At 34.0% G+C, this 23,935-nt stretch overlaps 1 protein-coding gene across 5 annotated transcripts in view; it reads left to right on the top strand.

Annotated features, from left to right (window-relative positions):
• Positions 1 to 23,935, top strand: part of LOC127848500 (uncharacterized) — a 458,919-nt gene that overhangs the window by 170,937 nt on the left and 264,047 nt on the right. The window contains exon 1 of one of the 5 annotated variants that reach the window (XR_008034545.1): positions 1,934 to 1,988. The exons of the other annotated variants lie outside the window; for them this stretch is intronic. The gene's annotated coding sequence lies outside the window, so the exon portion shown is untranslated. Of the gene's footprint in view, positions 1 to 1,933; positions 1,989 to 23,935 lie in introns of those variants that run through there. 5 annotated transcript variants of the gene reach the window in all.

Below are 23,935 nucleotides of genomic sequence, written 5' to 3' on the forward strand. Positions count from 1 at the left end.
AGTGGACTCCTGATGGCTTGAACTCGCCAGGACTGACAACAAAAGTTCAACCATCCGAATTTCGAGCAAACCGATTTCTAATATACTTTGTTCACTAAGATGAATCTGCAACAGATTTACATCTCCAGTTGAAGAGTATTCATACTGGAAAAATTCCGTATAGTAGTGTACTACTTTCTTCTTTTGAATTAATATGAACAAAAATATACTTTTTATTTTTATTAATAAATACTTTAAAACCATTACACATACAATGAAACAAATATAATATAAGCACTATAAACACATCGCCAAAATATTTAACAGCACTACATGTTTTTATTCATTCGCTTGTTTTTATGACATTAAGTATGTCTGTGCTTTGTTGATGACTTGTCGTATTGATACAAAGTTTCCTATTCCATAAACTTGACATTGTACGTGCTTTGTGTATCTACAAAAAAGCCAGATTTTATGCAAATTACACATTTTACTGTATCAATAAAAGATTAAGTCAATAAAATGTATGCAATTATGGTGTGCCTATAATCAAGCGTTCCTAATCGATTAACAGCGTTATGCGACACGACGCGTGTTCGAGCAAAACAAACAAAAGAACGTGTGAAAATTGTGACCGGGACTGTAAAAACAGCTAAAGCCATCCAATAATTCGACTCTCGCAAATTCGAGCGATCCAGCAAAAATTGATATAAATATAGCAATAAATAATCGTTGCCTTAGGAAGAGGTCGAGCATACCCGAAATTCCAGCCAAGCAATTTCAGGCCATTCGGGTTTCGACTTTTTTATATTGTTAATATATTTAGATATATTTTTTTACATAAAATATAATCACCACCGTGCATATATTACACATTAATGAACATTTATATCTCATTTTGATTTTTTTAATGTTAATGTCTTAAATGCTCATCTGATTATATAGATCATTGTTTATACATTGCAGTTGACAGATGTGCGGTTAGTCCTGATGGTTATTGGATCTTTGTCACCAACTCTGCCCAGAACAAGCTCATTACACTGACCATATATGGCACCCTGATATCAGTTTTCACTGACCCTGAACTACCGGGGACAAAAGGTCTACACGTCACACCCACAGGACAAATCCTTGTCTGTGGATTCTACTCCAATACTGTCATACAGGTGGATCGTGAGGGGAGAACGAAACTGGCAACTTATGCTTCTAATAAAGATGTATGTCTGCTACAACACTGACTAGATCATTGTGGGATTATTTGACAGCAATAAAATCATTGTTATAGAATTGAAATAGCTCATAAACAATGTACGTGGACGCAAAAAACTGATATAAACATAGTTATAAATGAAATTTCCGTGTTTTGTTTGGATGGCGAATTTAGCCATCGCAATTTATATCTGGGTGAGACAAAAACATATTTATATAGTTTATCGTTTATTATTGTACAATTAAATAAACTTTATTTGAAAAGTGAATGCCTTTTATGCTTTAAAGATTGTAGCAAGCATAATTTAAAACAAGCATGTGTGAAAATTGTCAACGGATCTTGAATGAAGAATGTGTGTAAAACATGCACTGTCTTTTTTAAATGATTTTTTTTTAAATTAAATGGTACTAAATTTAACTATTTTCGAACTAATTGAATATGTTTGTGTCTGTGTTGATCTTTGTTAACGAACGAAATAAAAAGTCAGGACATAAGGCTTAAAAAAGCAAACACAAAAATACAAAGGTTTGTTATTGGAATTGGTGTTGCACGTGTACTATGAGCAGAGAGAATAGTTTGAAGAAATGTAAACACGGAACCACTGACTTCACACTTTAAGAAACATTACATTCTGGCAATTTTGAAGCAAAAACAAGTTGTATTGGTTAAATATGCTGTATTCGCAGCCCCCCTACCTTTGGAACGCGCACTCTGAATGCTGTTAGAGGTCTCCACTCAATTGCTCTTTCCCAGCAATTTTGAAACTTCATTTCAGCCACAAGGGCCTGGAAGGGTGAAAGTTGCGCCCACACTGCCGTTTGCCATTTGAACCATTTGAGAAAATATAAAAGAATTGGCTCAAACAAATTGTGATTAGCGAAAATGCTATAATCTCGTAAAAGTTTTCTTGAAATCGTCTGCCATTTGTATCCCCGACTGCTTTTCTATCGCCTTATGTTTGTTTAATTGCAGCTGTAAGCATTTAAACAGTAAGACAAAACGGGTTCGCACCTCCTTTGACGTTATTGTTATTGAAATGCACATGTTAGCTAGGTCATTCAACTTTGAGCTCCCTGACACCTGACAAAACGTATTTGAATGAAACAATAGAATGGGTAGAGCAATCGGGTAATGAGACAGACATGGGATAGACAAAATGTGTCTAAACAAAGATTAAAGCCACACACCTTGAAATGAAATACATGGCATAGTAAATTTAAGTATAAACAAGACACATAGTTTATCTACGCAATTAAGAATATATCTGGTGGTTACAAGGTAGAAATCCGTCTCTTTTGCGCTTTAAAACTTAAAAATAATCGCGTTTGTCGAAATGGAGTATACGTCTAGAAATCCTACTTTTGGTTTTAAAAGCGGTTCCGTTTACAAAATAATACATTACTTGCTAAATGGGCTAAAGATTTAATAATATTTATGCCAATTAGAATATATCTGGTTGTTACAAGGTAGAAATCTGTCTTTTTTTGCGCTTTAAAATTAAAAAGAAATCGCCTTTGTCGAAATGGACATATTTGTATAGAAATCCTGTTTCGGTTTTAAAATTAAAAAAACAAAACAAATTACTTGCTAATTAGGCTATAGATTTAATGACAATTTTGCACACTTTCAAATTGCATCTAATTCTATTGATTAACATGTATATCATTTCAAGGTGTGTGGCTTTAAGGGTCATTCATTTCATGCCATTGATATTTGCTCTATAACTTTAATATTCAGTCATATTTGTAATATGTCCAAAAACGACTGGCTAATTGCAAAAGCGTATTATGAAATAAACCAATGAAAAGAAGTATAATAATAATTTATTTAAAAGCTGATTATTACAAACTTTTTTGTTGAGTATCGATTTTAATTAATGACCGATAATTAATAAATCATAATGTACAAATCCAAATTTTACTGATAGTGTAATAATTTAATCAAATGACTGTGTTACAAACATTTTCAGTTATGAATTCATAACACGCCAGTTAGGTAATTAATCTATTTTTGCTATGAAATGGCAATAAACCACATGTTTGTTCAGTTGCTGAAATGGCTTAAAGCGTCATCTGGGCAATCATGATTCTGACAAAAAAGCAATCTTAAATAACAAAACATTATAGCATTTTAAAGAGGCCGTCCAACAGATAAAGCGTCGTATCGACGCGAATCGATATTTTGGGAAACGACGCGGATTGCTTATATAGATAAAAAATACACCCGCTTTTCACAAAAGCGTGGATGGTCGAGCGGTCTAGGCGGGAGACGTTTTACTCCAGGACTCCAGGAATCCAGGGGTCAGTGGTTCGAGCCCTGTTGAGGGTCAATTTTCTTTTTAAAATTGTATTCTTGTTTTTTTCTGGAGATTTTTTGTACAAATTTTTAAATTTATCAATATAAAGCATTTAATGACAAGCTCCAACACATGCCAAAATCTGTGAAAAGGCCCCTTTAAGAGTCATGAAAAGTTATTAACATATGGCTTCGCTTAACAAATGAACACAATTTATCTAATGTGACCTAATAGATAAGAAGCAGAATTAAAATACATTTACTTTTGATAGCAATATCTTGAAAAAATAACATGCTTAGTCTAAAGGTAAGAGTTTTGATATGGAGATAATGCAAATCTTTGATACTTTGATACTTTGATATTGTTCTATTTAGATAGCAGGATTTGTTTTTTTTAACTGTGTGGCTAATCAAATCTACTTATATTTTACACGCCATTGATCTGTCTTATAAAAAATATGCCTGAAGTTGTGTGGATTATAATTATATAAAGTGTGCTTCAATGTATTAAATAAATTATGCTTTCTCCTTTAACATGTATGATTGTCATGACTTCCTTTATTGATATGTGTATGCAAGATTATGATAAGTGATTTGCTTTGTTATCATTAAATTACATTTAAAAAATGCAATAGTTCATTTTTTTCATTTGATTACCAGTTTTCACAACCGACAGACGAAATCTGGTTGGCTCAAAAACATTTAGTCCAGTGTATGCCCTGTGTAGGAAGATATACTAAGGTGACTCTGGCCTAAAATGTAAACAATCAAATATAATACTGGCATTTTATGTCATAACACACCCTAATATACCGTCCTTACGCTGATCCAGCCCCCGGAGATTTAAGCTACTTTGGGACATTGAGATACATCAAGTCACAATTGTCAAATTGATGAATAGTGTACACAATAGACCGAAAAAGACCAGTTTAAGCGTGACGTCACGCGCACCTGCGTGTTTACATCCGTTCTGCATTGGTAGGCAAAAGAAAGACACAATCAATGGGAAGAAATAGAGCGTTAACAATTAAATTTAAACGATTATATTAAAAAATATTTTTCAACATGCCAACAAGTCGTTCTACTTAACTTAAACAAATAAGATTGAAAACAAGAAATAAATAGATCAATTTCAAATATACAGCATATACAAAATAACCATAATGATATTTGTCTGGGAAAACTAACACGTTGACACATTAAATAAACATTTAAATAAATTAAATGCAATATTTTTCATTTGATTGTTTTGCATCAATCTGAAAATCGTATAATACTTTGTATTCCGGTGTTTTATTGCCCCTTTGTTCTGCATAAACCGATTATCTCGTTATGATCAGATATTGTCCAGACTTAACTAACAACATGGTGTCACACTGGGTGGCAGATGACAGTCTGGTCTTTAAACACAAATGATGATGCCACCATGTCATCTCTTTCTGGTAGTATTAAGCAGTCATTTGATTGAATAATTAACGCCGATATACTTAACAGTTGCTTATATTAGATATGTTACATATTTGACAAATTAAAAGTCACGCCCCATATAGATTATCAGAAATTGTACACCGTAAAGATACTAGCCTGATTAATTGATAAAAAATAAAGTATTAAAGAAGTATAAAATCTATGTAAAAAACTGTTAACGTATTTAGAGGGTATCGGTTAATTAAAACTACGTCATTGTGTATGAAGATCTACTGTTACGTCAATAAACGAACGACATCATAAAAACAAGAAATTACGTTTGAAACCAACGGGGGAAAATACCGTTTTCAAACCAATAAATATGTTTACAGATATACGTGTGTTACAATGTTAGATATTTGTCACTCATACTCAGTGGTAACGAGTTTTCAATATACATGAATACACAGTATAATTTGCATCGTATGAAGTTGTGTTTTTCAGTTGTATGTTAATATTCCTCAATATTGTCATTGTACATTGTACAAAACCCATCCAAATTAACATTACATGTAAATACCGTCATGCACTTCGCTTTTAATAGGGTTTTGTACTACGTTTATTTTCAATGCACTCCTTACACTTTCTATCACTCATTTTTCATCTAACTAGCGTTCTTATGCCACTGATATTTAAAATATTATAATTAGATGGTTTATTATTGTAATTAATTGACGCTCTTCTGCGAAAAAAAAATACGGCTTATGCTTTGAGCTCTTTGTTGTGTTAACTTGTCTGTCTTTCAGTCTTCAGAGAATGTTTACTTTGATACTAATGGCGCGTTTTTTATTATGCAAATAAATGGATTAATAAATTCTTTGGGCACTAAATATTATATTTTTAAAATAATATTTAGGTGTTGTTTATTCGGAGTTTCTTTCGATTTATTTACTAAACAAGTGTCGTTATCCGTATGTTTTTCGTTAAGTACTGTAACCAGTGCTTTTGCCTACCAGTGCATTGCGCATGCTCGAAAAATCCGGAATTAAAACATTAGCAATTGACTGGTCTATAACATGTCTGGCATATATGTGTTCTTTTATAAATAATCATTGTTTAAAATTGATAGAAATTTAAAAGCCTTATAATAAACAGACAAAACAATTGAATAATTTGGAGTGTTTCTCTAGACGTGAATCAATTACATAGGCTAGTATACGCATAATTGTACATGGCAGTCAGGAAAGTCGCTTGGTTACCACGGATGCTTTAAAATCCACACCACCCATGTTCAAATCCAACTAGGGCCTAGATTTATAATTCATGTGTTTAAGTTACAGCGGCAATGAGTGTCACACTTTTGCTACATGTATTTTAATTATTCTGTGATAAACTTCCAAAACTAAAAAAATCCGTAAAATGTCCCTTTAAAGCCATAGACAGCTTCGAAAAAAATAAAGAATAAAAGTGAAAATTGTGCGAAGGTCTGCAGACTTGTAGTAAAGATCACACAGGTTAACCAGCAAGTCACTGAAACTGAAAATTCCGCTCATTATATTACCTCAATGTTTGACTAAATGTCATGGAAATAAAAGCCTTGAAAAATATTGTACTTTGCTAATGAGAAGAAATAAAGTTTTCTCAAAACTAAATAGAAACATTGAGACCAAAGAAACATCACAGAACATGAAATCAAGTTTCACGCTGCTCTCATATGTTTTACGGGATACCAGAAGCGAATGTATGTCAGACTGAAAACTATTCTAAAGTCATCATTAAAGTACCAGACGCTACACTCTTATGTTTTACGGGATACCAGAAACAGATGTGTGTCAGACTGAAATCTAGTATAAAGTCCTCATCAAATCCGCAAATAAGTACATGCAGCTTGATAGTATGTTTACTCTTAATTGAGCATACCACAAAGGCCAGCGAGGTCAGACACCGCGCCATAGAGCCTGACGTATTGTGGCTAAATTACACTACGATACACCGCGCCATAGAGCCTGACTTAGTGTGGCTAAATTACACTATGATACCCCGCGCCATAGAGCCTGACTTATTGTGGCTAAATTACACTATGATAAAAAGATGTTGCCTGGAGTGCTTTGCTCGAGGCAAAAACCGTCGTGTTCACAACCGCGATACATATTTTTTCAATGTGTGGTATTACTAAAGACTATATGCTTCGCAAATAGTCTAAAAAGCTCTTAAAATTTTAAACCATGTTTATTTTAAATAAAAGTTGAAACTTGGAACAGCAGAAACCTGGTTAGTGAAATCTTACACTAAGGCTTGAAAGCATAATTGCCTGCAGCAATCAAATTTGAACTACACAAAATTCCGCATGTACTATTTGTCTACATAAAATTTATTAAGGGTATTTACTTACTTGTAAGTTGATTCAATTAATCATATAATTTAACAAAATTGTTTGCGAGAAATTTGAAACATACTAACTATGGCTAGTTAACATAAGAAAGTTTGCAAATATTTAGCATTATGTATGCTTAATTTTATTCTTACTTTATAAACAAACCAATATCATTGGTCTGCATACCAGCAAAGATAATATACTAACCATGAGATTTGTAGACAGGGAATCCTATATCCCAGGCCCTTCATCGGAAACATGGAACACAAGTTAATCTAAACAGCTTTTTGTATAGCTTATATACTATAGTTTACAAATTGGTATCAATAATTAAAGTACAAGCAACCATTTACTTATTAACATGACTTGTTTTAGTTCAAGCAACTGAAAAAGGGAAACAACTCTATAGACGATTAATTTTTCTTATGCACTTCCATTAACAATCTATCCCATGATGATATGAAGCATAAAATTGAAAATCGTAATGGCTCTTACCAAAATGCGAGAATAAAATTTTTTATATAGAAGAATAATTTACACTAAATAATGCTGAAAAGAGTTATATTTCGTGGACACTGCGCTGCCCTGTACATTACAACCATCTGTCCATTTATGAGGTAGATATCCAAACAGATTAGAACGTTATAAAAACAAAAACAGCTCAACAACAAGATAATTAGATCTTCTAGGTGTTATACTGATTATATCAGCACAGAAAAGGGGGAAATTTACGAATGAGCCGCGCTCTACGAAAATGTGGTTTAATGCATGTGCGTAAACTTGCGTCCCAGATTAGCATTTGCAATCTGAAAAGGGAGGAAATGCACATATTTACATTCCCTTAAGTTCTCATACAAATGTAAATTGTCACCCATCGCAGAGGTGATATACAACCATTACCACACACACGCAAAGAAACAAAAATATTGTTAGACAGTAGAGAACAACACAGATTCTAGCCAGATGATTGACGATGACAAATACCCCAGCAAATGCTTATTCCAAGAAAGTTTAACAACTTAGTATTTGTAAAATTAATCTCAAATTTTGTCAGTTCACTTATTCACATTGTTCCCACAAAAAATACCAAAACATCAGATTCATTTGAGCCATGCCTGTGAAAAGGGGGTTTAATGCAATTGCGTAAAGTGTCGTCCCAGATAAGCCTATGCAGTCTGCACAGGCTAATCAGGGATGAAGCTTTACGTTTTAAAGATATTTGTCGTTTCAAGAAAGTTTCTTCTTGGCACAAATCAAGTTTAGGCAAAAAGTGTCGTCGCTGATTAGCCTGTGAGGACTGCACAAACTTATCTGGGACGACACTTTATGCAAATGCATTAAATCCCCTTTTTCACAGAGCGCAGCTCATTTATTTAATAAATTAACTAAGTACAAGGACTCTCAGAACAATATTGTGAAATAAATGAAATAACGCCTTGCACTTATACATAGTATACACAAACATCTGTACAGTTTCAAGATGATGAACAGCAAACTAAGAGACAAATTAAGGATACAAGGTACACATGTACAATAATGTAAGTATCAAACATTTGCCAATGTTAAAAGGCACATAACTCTACAAACATTATTGAGACATATGAACAATATTGCCATGCACTTCTAAAAAGCAGTCTGCACAGGCTAATCTGGTATGACACCTTACACACATAAAGCCCCATTTTCCCAGAGCGAGCGAGTCTCAAATGAGTTAAAACCTATTTATTTTAGCTCTATTGCATAAAACCCTAAGGCTTATTTGAAATGCTCTCGAGTCTGTCTCCTGGGACAAGAACCAGTGCTTGTTGTCTATGGGGAAAATCTAAAGAAGGAGGCTCATATTAAGTCAACAACTCAGTTAAGGGCCCTCTTTTTTCGATTCCTTAGCATTAGATCTCCAAATCGTAGCAACTGACTGTAAAACAGCAATGAAGCGAATAATGTTTTGAAACTTTTACCAGCGGCTGGAGGAAATGGAATGTGTTGATGGGTTTCTCATCCAAGACGAAAACTGCCCTGCCTGAAATGTATCGGACTGCCATTTATACAAGTTAACACTCAGATAACAAGTTTGACGCTGTTGTTGTCCCTTGGACAATAACATTAAATTCAGACCTTTCATAATTTATTAAACTTTTCAAGGATTTCTAACCCTTAGATAGTGATGGTCAGCATTGAAACAGCATAAAACCTGAACAACCTGCGTGTTGTATCAAGCGATTTTAAATTTGCTTTTTAGCAGGAATGTGTTACAGAAGTTGTTAACAGGTTATGGTTTGTAAACATCATAAAACATTAAATAAAATTTAAAAAAAGATGTTTGCCATTGACTACAGACATTAAGCTTTATAGTATGTGAATAATCCATCTATCTTAGTATTATCACTACTTTTATCTTCCCATAACATTTTCAGTTGACCTTATGTACGGGACCTTTTCACGTTTTGGTTTATTGACAAAATAAATAAAAATGTTTCAGATTCGCAATAGTTCGTTCTGGTCATTATATTTGTGATGAAACAGGAATACTGAACATTTACCATGCTCTGAAATATCCATTAAATTCATCTTTTGACGAGTTAAAAACCTGAATATTATAAAGCGTTGCAACGCGAAACGATTGGATAATTTGGAGAGTTCTGTTGTAGTTGTTATATTTTGTGACACGACGAGGATTGCTTATATAATGTATAAAATAAAACACTCATAGTATGAGCACGAAGGGTCGAGTGGTCGACTTTGCGATAGACTTTAACTCCAGGGGTCAGTGGCTCAAGCCCAGTTGATGGTTACTTGTTTTCTTCCTTTATTTTTATTCTTGTTTTTTACAAGAGAGTTTTAGATCCGATGTTAACTTTTATTAATATATAGCATTTAATGACACAAGAAAATATTTGCCAAAATCTCTGAAAAGATCCCTTTAAAGTAAGCTTATGTCTGCACGTTTTACTATTCAGTTTTGAACTTAATTTAACTTTGAATTGTAAAAAATGCCAATAAGAATTGATATACGCATAGACCAATCTATAAATCTACATCAGACAATTTGTAACTTCAGATGACAGAAACGGGCGTGTGAAAGGGACTTGTTTACAGTGTGGCAAATCACAATTTTACCCAAAATTATAATAGATAATAAAAGAATCTATTAATTATCTTCATACCAGCGAGATGGTATTTTACTAAGTAAAATGTTTAGCAAAAAATATTTTTCATGGATAATCATGCCTCAAAATTTGTAAAATTATACAGCATTTTAAAAACTTTTCATCAATAATTTGGGAAATGTGAGTATTACTTAAATAGTTTTTTTTTTGCTGCAAAGTATTAAAGCCTAAGTGTTGTAGTGTTTGTGTATTAGACTTTGCCCCCAATCGTCACTGGTTTGAATTAAAGGCAAGATTGTTTTTCATTTGTTTCCTTGATTTTATAATTATTTGAATCTATTCAAAATATTACATATTTGTTACAATTTACATTTAATGAATTTAAATACTCAAATCTGTGAACAAGTACCTTTACATGAATGCATGCAATTAGGTTTTACCCTATTTTAAGAAAATGGTTTATACCCATATTATCAGCAAAATGTTATGTGCGATCAAGTTACACCCTATTTTCAGAAAATGGTTTATATCCTTGTTATCAACGAAATATGAACCTACATTCAAGATCTCTTAGTTTTGTACTTGCCATGTGTATTTGAAGTGTGTTGTGGGCTTAAAAAGCCAATATAAAACATTTGCGAGTTTAAAGTTTAGAACATTGATTTTTATACTAACTTAAAACTGTGTGTCTTTATGCAACACCTTCTGGTTTTGATAACATACGATTGTATTTAACAAGATGAGCCAATATAACAGTGAATAGACAACTTTTAAGTAGGAGGACAGTTCAAAATAAATATTGAAAATGGCAACTTCTGTAAATGCAATTCATACGTGTGGTAAAGGTCACACAGATTAACCAGCAAGTCACTGACATTGAAAATTTCGCTCATTATATTACCTATATGTTTGACTAAATGACATGGAAATAAAAGCCTTGAAAAATGATGTAATTTGCTTATTAGAAGAAGTAGTTTATTAGTTTATATAATTAATGACTCGTAGGCGTATATAGCTGTAAAACATATGTATTGAACAGATGTTAATACACTTATGAACAGAACATGAAATCAAGTTTCACGCTACACTCATATGTTTTATGGGATACCAGAAGCATATGTTTTTCAGACTGAAATCTATTCTCAAGTCCGCATCAAAGTCACAAATGAGGTCATGCAGCTAGATGGTCTGTTTACTCTTAACTGAGCATACCACAAAGGCCAGCGAGGTCATACGCCGCTCCATAGAGTCAGACCTATTGTGGCTTAATTGCACTACGATAAAACGGAGGCTGTCTGGAGTGTTTTGCTCGAGGCAATCACCCAGCGACAGCACAAAGCCAAGAGCACCAAAGTAGGCCCCCAGCTGCCAAAAGATGTGCTAGACTCGCATAAGTCTAAATTTGAGCAGATGTGATGCGCCAATGAACCGGGATAAATATTAAAGTTCATATGGAAAACATCTTACATAATTGGAAATCCATACAGACCTGCAACCTAATATTAAAAGGGACATCATCAGGAGCTCGCCATAATCCTGGAATATCAAATGACTTTGACAAAAAATAGCAGGCGCAGAATTTTAATACGTAATTAATATGACGTCGTTTTTTTTCTGTGAAACATGGATCCCTTTCTATAACAGTACAACTCAGTGCTTTCAACAGGAATTTTGTCTGACGACCCGGGGCTTATAGGGGTGGCTTGGGGAGGGGTGTCCCCTCCCGAGGTTGGTTTCTGTTAATTTTACGTGTCGATTGACGTTCTGTGGTGCGTTATAACTCTAAGAAAAACAGCGTCAAAAGACGTAATTTGGTGCGCTATGACTCTTCAAGAAACCCCCAGCTATATAGTCATTTATAAAGACATATGTTAGTAATTGTTTTAAAACTTTCGAGCAAAGATAGTAAAATCCCGACTCGAACGATTCCCCAATACATCCGTATCAACCCGACTCCATTACTGCATACTTACTATTTTTCAAGTTTCTATTCATTACCCGATAATCCAATTTTTAAAAGCACGTTCTGGTAAATATTGGCGATAAAAGCGCTTAATAATTTCTTTTACAACAAACGTTGCCATTTTTCTTAAGTATCTATTACATTTCGGCATAAGTGACTTTTAAAAGATTTGATGAAATATTTCCACTGAACATGCGTAAATCGCTTGACGTGGTGTGTGCTTGATAATACAACGCTCAATACACCACGCTTTCTATGCACATGACGTGACTTTGTATATACATGTTGCATAATTTTCGCGCCCTTTTTATTGAGACAAAGGGTCAACACAAACTAAATTATCATCATTTATTTGAAGTAAGAATCTGTTAACGTAGAGTTAACATTTCCATTCGGGAGTGGGTTGCGGATTACCAATTTAATTATGCTCATTTGAGACTTATATTAAAATATATAAACATATTAAAATATTAAATATTAACAGTTGCGAAATGAATTCAACGATAATTTGTTTAAACGCTTTACGAGTCAAGTAAATGTTTTGAGAGTATTATTCATGAAATGCACAACTTCCACTAGCCATCATCAGTCTTATAAGCCAAGATTTCTGTGGCAATTACATGTACGTCTCAAGTCGTCATAATTTAACTGCAGGTAGTGCCTGCCTACGAGTGCTGTCGCTTATACAAAGCGTACGCTCTCATTGTCCAATATTGATTTTCCAAAGCAGCGACTCTCCGTCCTTAAGCGGGCTTTAGTTGGGTAAAGCGTTTGATGTAGTTGACAGAGGATCGTAAATCGGCTTTCAAAATTTTCGGCGAAGTCGATATCGCTTTGATCTTATGAATGGCTAGTTGCACTCAAAGCCAAAATACACTGATCAGAAAGTTTCAGGCGTCCCGCGGACTCTGATTTCGAAATTCAAGCGCCCCGTTGACGGACCGTTAAATGGCCTGTGGAAAGCACTGCAGAGAACTGGAAAATTTAAAGACTGCTGTGAGCATATGTGAGGACGCATGAAATAGAACCAATTAGGCCATTACAGTGGTGGAATTCAGTGTATCTTGATATAGAAAAATACATTGCAGCAACCTACCAGTGTAACCCCACAAACGACCAGATGGCACTTTTTTTATAGACAAAACATATCATTTATTAACTACCTTTTCAACAATTGAAAGAGTTCCCAATATTGATTGCAGCACAGTAAAAAATAGTTTTCATTTGAATTTCAAAATTGTTAGGACATTAATGTTATGATCCAAATAATTATTTCTGCAGGTCCACAAAAACACTTTGGCATTGTGATACATTGATATGAAGTCCACAACTCGGGCAAGGGCCCTAGTCTTTCATTTCCTGAGCATTAGCACTCCAAATCGAATGTCAAAAAAGTGAAGTGAATAATGTTTTGAAATTTTACCAGCTGCTTGAAAAAGGTGAATGTGTTGATGGGTTTGTCATTCGAGACCAAAACGCCTCCCGTGCCTGCAATGCATGGAACGATTGACTGTGATTTATAAAAGTTGTTAACAGGTTATGGTTTGTAAGCATCATAAAACTTTATATAAATATATTAAATAAATGTGTATCAATGTTTACAGGCTCTGCTTTATACATGTACATTGTCCACCTATTCTACCCAAGGATCGGAATCAAGTGCATTTTAATAAGACTTAGGCTATAACTGCATTCAAGCTTAAATAAATAGGTTTTAACTACTATCCACTTATCCTAGTTGTATCACTACTTTACTCTACCCCAACATATGTTCAGTGTACCTTCTGTACATTTATTTACAAAGTTTATAAGATATATTCTTCAAAATATTGAATTACAGTTTTTAAACATCTTATTTCGCAATTTTTCATCAAGATTTAAGAGTTATGTTGATAACTCAATCTGAGATGCAGATGTGTATGCAGTTTCGTTTAGTGAGGCCTTGATTGACTCAATTTTGTCAATTGACTTCTTTATTTTAAACAGGTTGAACTCTGGAGTGTACATTTTTATTGTAATGCGTAAATGCCGTTTTGAACAGATCTGTGAGTTGCTAAAATGCCAGTCAGGACTGTAGTACCAGTAAACACGGACCAATCAATACATGTAAATCCGACGATTTTGCAACTTTCAATCACAGGGACTTGTTCACAGTATTGCAAATTACAATTTTCCTCAAAAAGTGTCTTAGATTAAAGTAAGAATGTATAAATTATATTCAAGCAAGCTATAATGCACCCATGACTTAGAGAAATAAATGCCATATTGTTTTGTTTACGGATAATCAGAAGTCAAAATTGAAACAAATTAAATTGATTGAAATGCATTTCATAATATTTTGTTTGAAAATGTGTGTATTACTAACAAAGTGTTTAAATAAGCCTGAGTGGTGAAGTGGTAGTTTCAAAGAATTTACGTTCAAAGGTCACTGGTTCAAATCCTGGGCAAGTCTTCTTTTAACCTTTGTTTATACTAAGATAATGATTTAAGTCTGTTCAAAATCGCAGAAAATTAAAAATTAAAATTTTAAAATATACATGAAATGGCTTTTTCAAATACTATCTGTGAACAAGTCTCTTTAAGCACTGACATCATGTTTTCAGAAAATAATTTACATCCATATTTTCAGAAAAATGTAAAACGCAATAAAGTGTCACCCTATTTTCAGAAAATGGCCTATGCACATATTATCAGCAAAATGGTAATCTATATACACAATATTTTTGCATCTTGACAATGGACTTTGTACTTTGGTGTGTATTTAAACAGCCAACATAATTCATTCTCTATCAGATTGAAGTTTAGTTCATTGGTTATTATATTAACTTAAAACTTTGTGTGCCTTTATGCAACACATTCTGGTTTTGATAACATTGATTGTATCAATTAAAAGAAGTCAAAATAATACAAAACTTTTTAATTAGAGGACAATTCAGAATATCTTTTGAAAATGGCAACGTCTCTAGGTTCAGTTAATAAAAGTTCAGATTTAGTGAGGGACTATTCTTGAAGTGCGTGTGAAAGTAAAAATATCAAAGAAAGTGCTAATTTTTTCTGTGAAACATGTTTAAAGTGTTTTTGCAAGAAATGCCTTTATTATCATGATAAACTTTATGTAAATCATTTAAAATATGGAAGAGGAGAAACAAAAAAATGGTCCCTAGCAAATAGAATGGAGGATTTGCTATTGACATGTAATGTTCACAACAACAAGAACCTAAAAATGTTTTGCCAAGACCACAGTCAGCTGTGCTGCTCAGATTGCGTTTTACTGAATCACATGTAAGCCAGTCAAAAAGTCACATGTAGTTAAAAGGGATCACATTTATAAAAGATATGCTGATATCACTTGCATCAATCAAATATCTTACTTACTCTTACCGCAGTTGACAATTATGGACAATACTAACCACAGCTGACTATTTCGGACAATACTAACTAAAAACTGACCATTCTAGTGGAAGTCTGTCCAAAAAACCTCGTCGGGTAATCTAGATCTAACCTTACAGTTTTAGTCATTTTAACAAGACTAACAAAGGTATGCGACAATTATCGATAATGTTGCGACATATATCGGAAGTTTAAATTTTTGCGACATTTATCGTTAACGTCGTGACAAATATCGTCAATAGGATTTGTGACGTTTATCGTTCCTTGCGACATTAATCGTCAACGTTGCGACAAATCTCGTAGCCTGCGATATATAATGGCGATGTGACATTTAACGGCGCTACAGGTGTAAGCAAACAACGGTATTTCCAAATGAGATCGATGATCTCAAAACTGTGAGATAATTGACACGTCCGATGATCTCAAAACTAATAAATTCATGCAGCTGGATGGTCTGTTTACTCTTAACTAAGCATACCACAAAGTCCAGCGAGGTAAGACCCCGCGCCATAGAGCCTGACCTATTGTGGCTATATTACACTATGATACCCCGCGCCATAGAGCCTGACGTATTGTGGCTAAATTACACTATGATACACCGCGCTATAGAGCCTGACTTATTGTGGCTAAATTACACTATGATACCCCGCGCCATAGAGCCTGACTTATTGTGGCTAAATTACACTATGATAAAATAGGTTGTCTGGAGTGCTTTGCTCGAGGCCAAAACCGTCGTGTTCACAACCGCGATACATATTTCAATTTGTGTTATTACTAAAGACTATTTGCTTAGCAAATAGTCTAAAAAGCTCTCAAAACTTTAAACCATGGTAAGTTGAAATACAAGTTGAAACTTGGGACAGCAGACACCCGTTTAGTGCAATCTTACAGTAAGGCTTGAAAGCATAATTGCGTGTAGCAATCAAATTTAAACTACACAAAATCCCGCGTTTACTATTTGTCTACTTAAAATTTACTACGGGTATTTACTTACTTGTAAGTTGATACAATTAATGATACAATTTCAACAAAATTGTTTTCAAGAACTTTAAAATATGACTGAACATGGCTAGTTAACATTAGAAATTTTGCAATTATTTATCATTATGTATGCAATATTTTATTCTTACTTTATATACAACAATATCATTGGTCTGCATACCAGGAAAGATAATCCATTAACCATGAGATTTGTAGACAGGGCATCCTACCAGGCCCTTCATGTTAAACATGGAACACAAACTAAACTAAAATTGCACTTTTTATAGCTTATATAATACAGTATGCAATTTGGAATCAAGAATTAAAGAACAAGCAACCATTTACTTATTAACATGACTTGTTTTAGTTAAAGCAACTGACAAAAGAGAACAACTCTATAGACGATGAAGTAAGAGAAATTATTCGTATGCACTGCCATTAATCATCTATCTTCATATGAAGCATAAGTTTGAACATCGAAATGGCTCTTTCTAAAATGAGATAATAAAACAATATACAGAGAGAGGAAAGAGAAATGATAATACTGTAAATAATGCTGATTAGAGTTATAATTCTTGGATTCTGTGCAACAATCTACAGTACAACTATCTGTCCATATATGAAGTGCATACCCAAACAAATTGGAACGTTATAAAAACAACAAGAGCTGTAACCATAGGATGACTTATGCCCCCTATAAACGCTTGGTAGAAGTTATGAGAAGTGACCCCGTGACCTAGTTTTTGACACGGCATGACCCATATTAGAACTTGACCTAGATATTGTCTTGATACAACTTCTGACCAAGTTTGGTAAAGATCAGATGAAAACTACTTCAATTAGAGAGCGGACGCGATGCTTAATCATTTAAATGCACTAAGTGACCCTGTGACCTAGTTTTTAACCCAGCATGACCCATATTCAAACGTGACCTACTAGAAATTGTGTAGATACTAATTCTGACCAAGTTTGGTACAGATCGGATGAAAACTATTTGAAATAGAGAGCGGACAAGAAAAATGTGACAGACTGACAGACCGACAGACAGACAGACAGACTGACGAACAGTGCGAAAACTATGTACCCCCCTTTTCTTTGAAAGGGGACATACAAACAACTCAACAACAAGATAATTAGATCTTCTAGGTGTTATACTGCTTATATATTCACTGAAAAGGGGGAAATGAAAAATGAGACGCTCTCTGATAACATGTGGTTTAATGCATGTGCGTAAAGTGGCGTCCCAGATTAGCCTGTGCAGACTGAAAAGGGAGGAACTTCACATATTTCCACTCCCTTAAGTACTCCTACAAATGTAAGTTGTCAAATATCGCAGTGGTGATATACAGCTATTATCACACACGCAAAAAGAAACAAAAATATTGTTAGACAGTAGAAAACAACAGACTCTAACCAGAACAGTCATAAACGATGTCAAATACATCAGCAATCGCTTATTCAAAGAAAGTGCAACAAATTAGTATTTGTAAAATTAACCTCAAATTTTGTCAGTTCACTACTTCACATTGTTCCCACAAAAAGACCAAAACAATCAGATTCATATGAGCGATGCTCTGTGGAAAGGGGGTTAAATGCATGTGCGTAAAGTTTCGTCTCAGAATAGCCTATGCAGTCTGCAAAGGCTAATCAGGGATAACACTTTACGCTTTAATGATATTTTTCGTTTCAAAAAAGTTTCTTCTTGGCACAAAGCAAGTTTAGGCGAAAAGTTTCGTCGCTGAGGACTGCACATACTTATCTGGGACGACACTTTATGCAAATGCATTAAACCTCCTTTTCACAGAGCGCGACTAATTTATTGAATCAGTGAAGTATGTTAAAGGCACATAACTCCGAGAACAATATTGCGATATTAATAAAATAACGTTTTGCATTTCTACATAGTATAAACAATTCATCTATAAAGTTTCATGATGAAACACAGAAAAGTGTGAGACAAATTAAGGACACAAGGTACACATGTACAATGATGTAAGAATAAAACATTTGCCAAAGTTAAATGGAACACAACTCTGCAAACATTATTCAGACATATACAAAATCATGCCATGCACTTCTAAAAAGCAGTATAAACTGGCTTATCTGGGATGACACTTTACACACATTAAGCCCTATTTTCCTAGAGCGAGGCTCATATTAAGGGCAAGGGCCTTCGTTTTTCGATTCCTGAGCATTATATCTCCAAATCGTAGCAACTGACTGTCAAACAACAATGAAGTGAATAATGTTTTTTAAAAATTTACCAGCGGCTGGAGAAAAGTGAATGTGTTGATGGGTTTCTCATCCTAGACGAAAACGCCTGCCAAACCCTGCTTGAAATTTATCACATCAGGGACTACCATTTAACCCTTTACTGCTTAGATACGCATTTCGTGTGTGTGTTTTTCATCCTAGACGAATACTCCTGCCCTGCCCTCCCTGCCTAAAATGTATCGCAACTGGGACTACCATTTAACCCTTTACTGCTTAGATACGTATTTGCGTGTGTGTTTCTCATCCTAGACGAATACTCCTGCCCTGCCTTGCCTAAAATGTATTACAACAGGGACTAAAATTTAACCCTTTTACTGTTAGATACGTATTTTCGTGTGTGTTTCTCATCCTAGACGAATACTACGGCCATGCCCTGCCCTGCCTAAAATGCATCAGAACAGAGACTACCATTTAATTATTTAGTGCTTAGATACGTATTGTGTGAGAGTTTCTCATCCTTGACGAATACTCCTGACCTGCCCTTCTTAAAATGCTTAGATGTGTATTTTCGTGTTGGTTTCTCAACCTAGATGAGTTCTCATGCCCTGCCCTGTCTAAAATGTATCATAACAAGGACTACCATTTAACCCTTCACTGCTTAGATACGTATTTCGTGTGTTTCTAATCCTTGACGAAAACTCCTGTCCTACCCTGCCTAAAATGTATCAGAACAGGGACTACCATTTACCTTTCACAGAACAATACTCCTGCCCTACCCAGCCTAAAATGTATCACAACAAGGACTACCATTTAACCCTTTACTGCTTAGATACGTATTTCGTGTGTGTTTCTCATCTTAGACGAATACTCCTACCTTACCCTGCCCTGCCTAAAATGTATCACAACAAGGACTACCAGTTAACCTTTTACTGCTTAGATACGTATTTTCGTATGTGTTTCTCATCCTATACATATACTCCTGCACTGCCCTGCCTAAAATGTATCAGAACAGAGACTACCATTTAACTCTTTAGTGCTTAAATACGTATTTCGTGAGGGTTTCTCATCCTAGACGAATACTTCTGCCCTGCCCTGCCTAAAATGTATCAGAACAGGGACTACCATTTAACCCGTCACTACTAAGATACGTATTTGCGTGTGTGTTTCTCATCCTAGACGAACACTCCTGTCCTGCCCTGCCTAAAATGTATCAAAACATGGACTACCATTTAACCCGTCACTACTTAGATACGTATTTGCGTGTGTGTTTCTCATCCTAGACGAATACTCCTGCCCTGCCCTGCCTAAAATGTAACACAACAAAGACTACCATTTAACCCTTTTCTACTAAGATACGTATTTTCGTGTGTGGTTCTCATCATAGATGAATACTCCTGCCCTGCCTAAAATGAATTACAACATGGACTAGCATTTAAACCTTTACCGCTTAGATACTCATTTTCGTGTTAGGGTTTCTCAATCGAGAAGAATACGCATGTCCTGCCCTGCCTGAAATATATCGGACTGCCATTTATACAAGTTAACATTCAAGTTTAAATACGAATAAGGATCCTTTTCCAACCCTAAGATAATGATGAGCATCAAACAGCATAAAACCAGAACAGCCTGCTGGTTGTATAGCCATTTTCAATTTGCTTCTGAGCAGGAAATATTAAATAAGTTGTTAAAAAGGTTATGGTGCGTAAACATCATTAAACTAAAGTTCTTAACCATTGACTATGGACATTATGCTTTATAGTATGTGAATAATCCACCTATTTTAGTATTATCACTAATTTTATCTACACTTGACATTTTCAGTTGACCTTCTGTACCTTTAACTACAAAGTTTATTTGATGATCTTCAAAGTATTGAATTATAATCAAAGGAAGACTTCTTATTTTTCATTTTATGTTGATTATTTCATTGAATGGCACCATTTGTTATTGCAGATGAGTATTCAGTTTCATTCAGTGAGTCATAGATAAAACACCTGTTAAAATATTGAGGGAAATTTGCATCTTAAAGGGAACTTTTCACGTTTTGGTAAATTCACAAATTAAAAAAAAAATGTTTCAGATTCGCAAATTGTCGTTGTAGTTATGCTATTTGTGAGGAAACAGTAATATTGGACATTTACCATGCTATAAAATATCCATTAAATGCATCTTTTGACGATTTAAAAACCTGAAAATTATCAAGCGTTGCAACGCGAAACGATTGAATATTTGGAGAGTTCTGTTGTTGTTGTTATATTTTGTGACACGACGAGGATGGCTTATATAAAATATAAAATACAACACTCATAGTATGAGCACGGATGGTCGAGTGGTCTATGCGATAGACTTTTACTCCAGGGGTCAGTGGTTCAAGCCCAGTTGAGGTTTACTTATTTTCTTTCTTTAAGTTTATTCTTGTTTTTACAAAAGCTTTTTATATCTGATGTTTACATTCATTTATCAATATAAAGCATTTAATGACAAACTAAAATATCTGCCAAACTCTGTACACAGCCCCTTTAAAGTAAGCTTATGTCTGCACATTTTGCTATTCAGTTCTTAACTTAACTGAACTTTGAGTTGTTAAAAATGGTAATGAGAACTGTATAAAACATAAACTAATCTTTAAATCTACATCAGACAATTTGTATCTTCAGATGACCGAAGCGGGCGTGTTAAAAGGACTTGGTTACAGTGTGGCAAATGACAATTTTACCCGAAATTGTAATATTTAAAAAAGAATGTATTAATTATATTTATACCAGCGAGATTGCATTAATAAGTTCTATAACTGAGTAAAATGTTAAGCAAAATATTTTTATGGAATATCATGACTCAAATTTGGTAAAACTATACAGCTTTTTAAAAACATTTCATCAATAATTTTGGAAAATTAATAATTTATTTTTTGCTGCAAAGTATTACAACCTCAGTGTTGTAGTGTTTATGTATTATATTTTGCCTCCAAATGTCACTGGTTTGAATCCTAGGCAATGTTTTTTTTCAACCTTTTTCCTGGACTTTATAATTATTTAAGTCTATTCAAAATATTAGATATTTGTTGAAATTAACATTTAATAAATTTAAATAATCAATTCTGTGAACAAGTCCCTTTAAATGAACGCATGCAATAAAATTTTACCCTATTTTCAGAAAATGGTGTATACCCATACCATCAGCCAAAATGTTATGTGCAATCAAGCGTATATCATTGTTATCAGCGAAATGTTAAACTACATACAAAAACTTTTCCTTTTTTCGCTTTGTACATGCCGTGTGTATTTTAAGTGCGTTATGGGCTTAAACAGCCAAAATAAAACATTTGCGAGTTTTAAGTATAGTACATCGATTATTATACTAACTTAAAATGTGTTTGTGTGTCTTTATGCAACATATTCTGGTTTTGATAACATACGATTGTATTTAACAATAAGAGCCAATATAACAGTGAATAAACAGCTTTTTAGTAGGAGGACAGTTAACAATAAATATTGAAACTGACACTTTATGTAGATGCAATTCATAAAAGTTCAGATCATATTAATCCAGACCAGATATATGTGAAGAAGAAGTATGAGTATAATGTGAAAATAGAAAGTGACAAAAGTCAGACATGTTACATCTCGGGCATTTGCATCTTGCCTAGTGGTGAGACCATTGTTGCAGATTATTATAATAAGAGAGTGAAAATGTTGGACAACCATTACAATGTGTCAAGCGACTTGAAAGTAGATGGTAATCCGCAGGGCATTTGCCAAATCTTTCCCAGTCAGGTTGCTATAACTTTTGAGAATAGTGTTCAATTTATCAATGTGAGCAATGGGAAGCTGGTGAGAGGGGAACTGCTGGAGATTGATAAGGGTGATTATGAAACTAGCGAGTTACCACATGCTACTCTTGTCATAACCTACATCAGGGTGATTTGTATATCACATCAGGCACTGTTCTCTATCTCTACGACCTCAGTGGAGCAGATTTGAATTATAAGAAATCCTAATATGGGTATACTGGAAGTGGCATTACAGGTAAACTGTGTTGTAACTATATAAACTGTATATTTCATATTGTTAAAACTGTATTAACAGTAGAAACCTGATGGCTAAAACTCGCCAGAACTGTCAACAAAAGTTCGAGCCATGCGGAATTCGAGCCAACCGATTTCTAATATACTTTGTTTACTAAGATGAATCTGCAACATATTTACATCTCCAGTTGAGAGTATTCATACTGGAAAAAATCCGTTTAGTAGTGCACTGCTTTCTTCTTTTGAATCAATAAGAACAAAGTATATATTTCATATTTTTATAAATAAATACTTAAAAACCATTATACATACAATCAAACAAATATAATATAATAAATGAGCATGTATATTATATCAGCACGTATTTATGTAGCAAATTTTCAGTCACATGTAAGAAGCATCACTTAACACAAAACATGCATAAGCAATAAAAACACATCGCCAAAATATTAAATAGCACTATATGAATTTATTTATTCGCTTGTTTTTTATGACATCTGAGTCTGTGTTTTGTTCATGACTTTTCGTTTAGATACAAAATTTTCTCTTTCATTAACTTGATATATTGTACGTGCTTTGTGTATCTACAAAAAGGCCAAATTTTATACAAATTACACATTTACTGTATCAATAAACGATTGAGTCAATAAAAACAGCTCAATAATTAGACTCGCGATTTCGAGCGATCCAGCAGAAATTGATATGAATATAGCAAAACAAAATCGTTGCTTCAGGAAGAGTTCGAGCCACCCCGAAATTTGAGCCAATCAAGATCAAGCAATCGGGTTTCGACTGTATCATATTGTTAATAATGATACATAAAATATAATCACCACGTGCATATGTTACACATTAATGAACATTTATATCTAATTTAGATTTTTATAATGTTATTTCTTAAATGCTGATCTGATTTTATAGATAATTTTGCATGCTAAGCAGTTTACAAATGTGTGTTGCATCCTGATGGTAACTGGATCTATGTCACAAA

The sequence above is a fragment of the Dreissena polymorpha genome, chromosome 10 (genome assembly GCF_020536995.1).
Source record: "Dreissena polymorpha isolate Duluth1 chromosome 10, UMN_Dpol_1.0, whole genome shotgun sequence".
Classification (NCBI taxonomy): Eukaryota; Metazoa; Mollusca; class Bivalvia; order Myida; family Dreissenidae; genus Dreissena; species Dreissena polymorpha.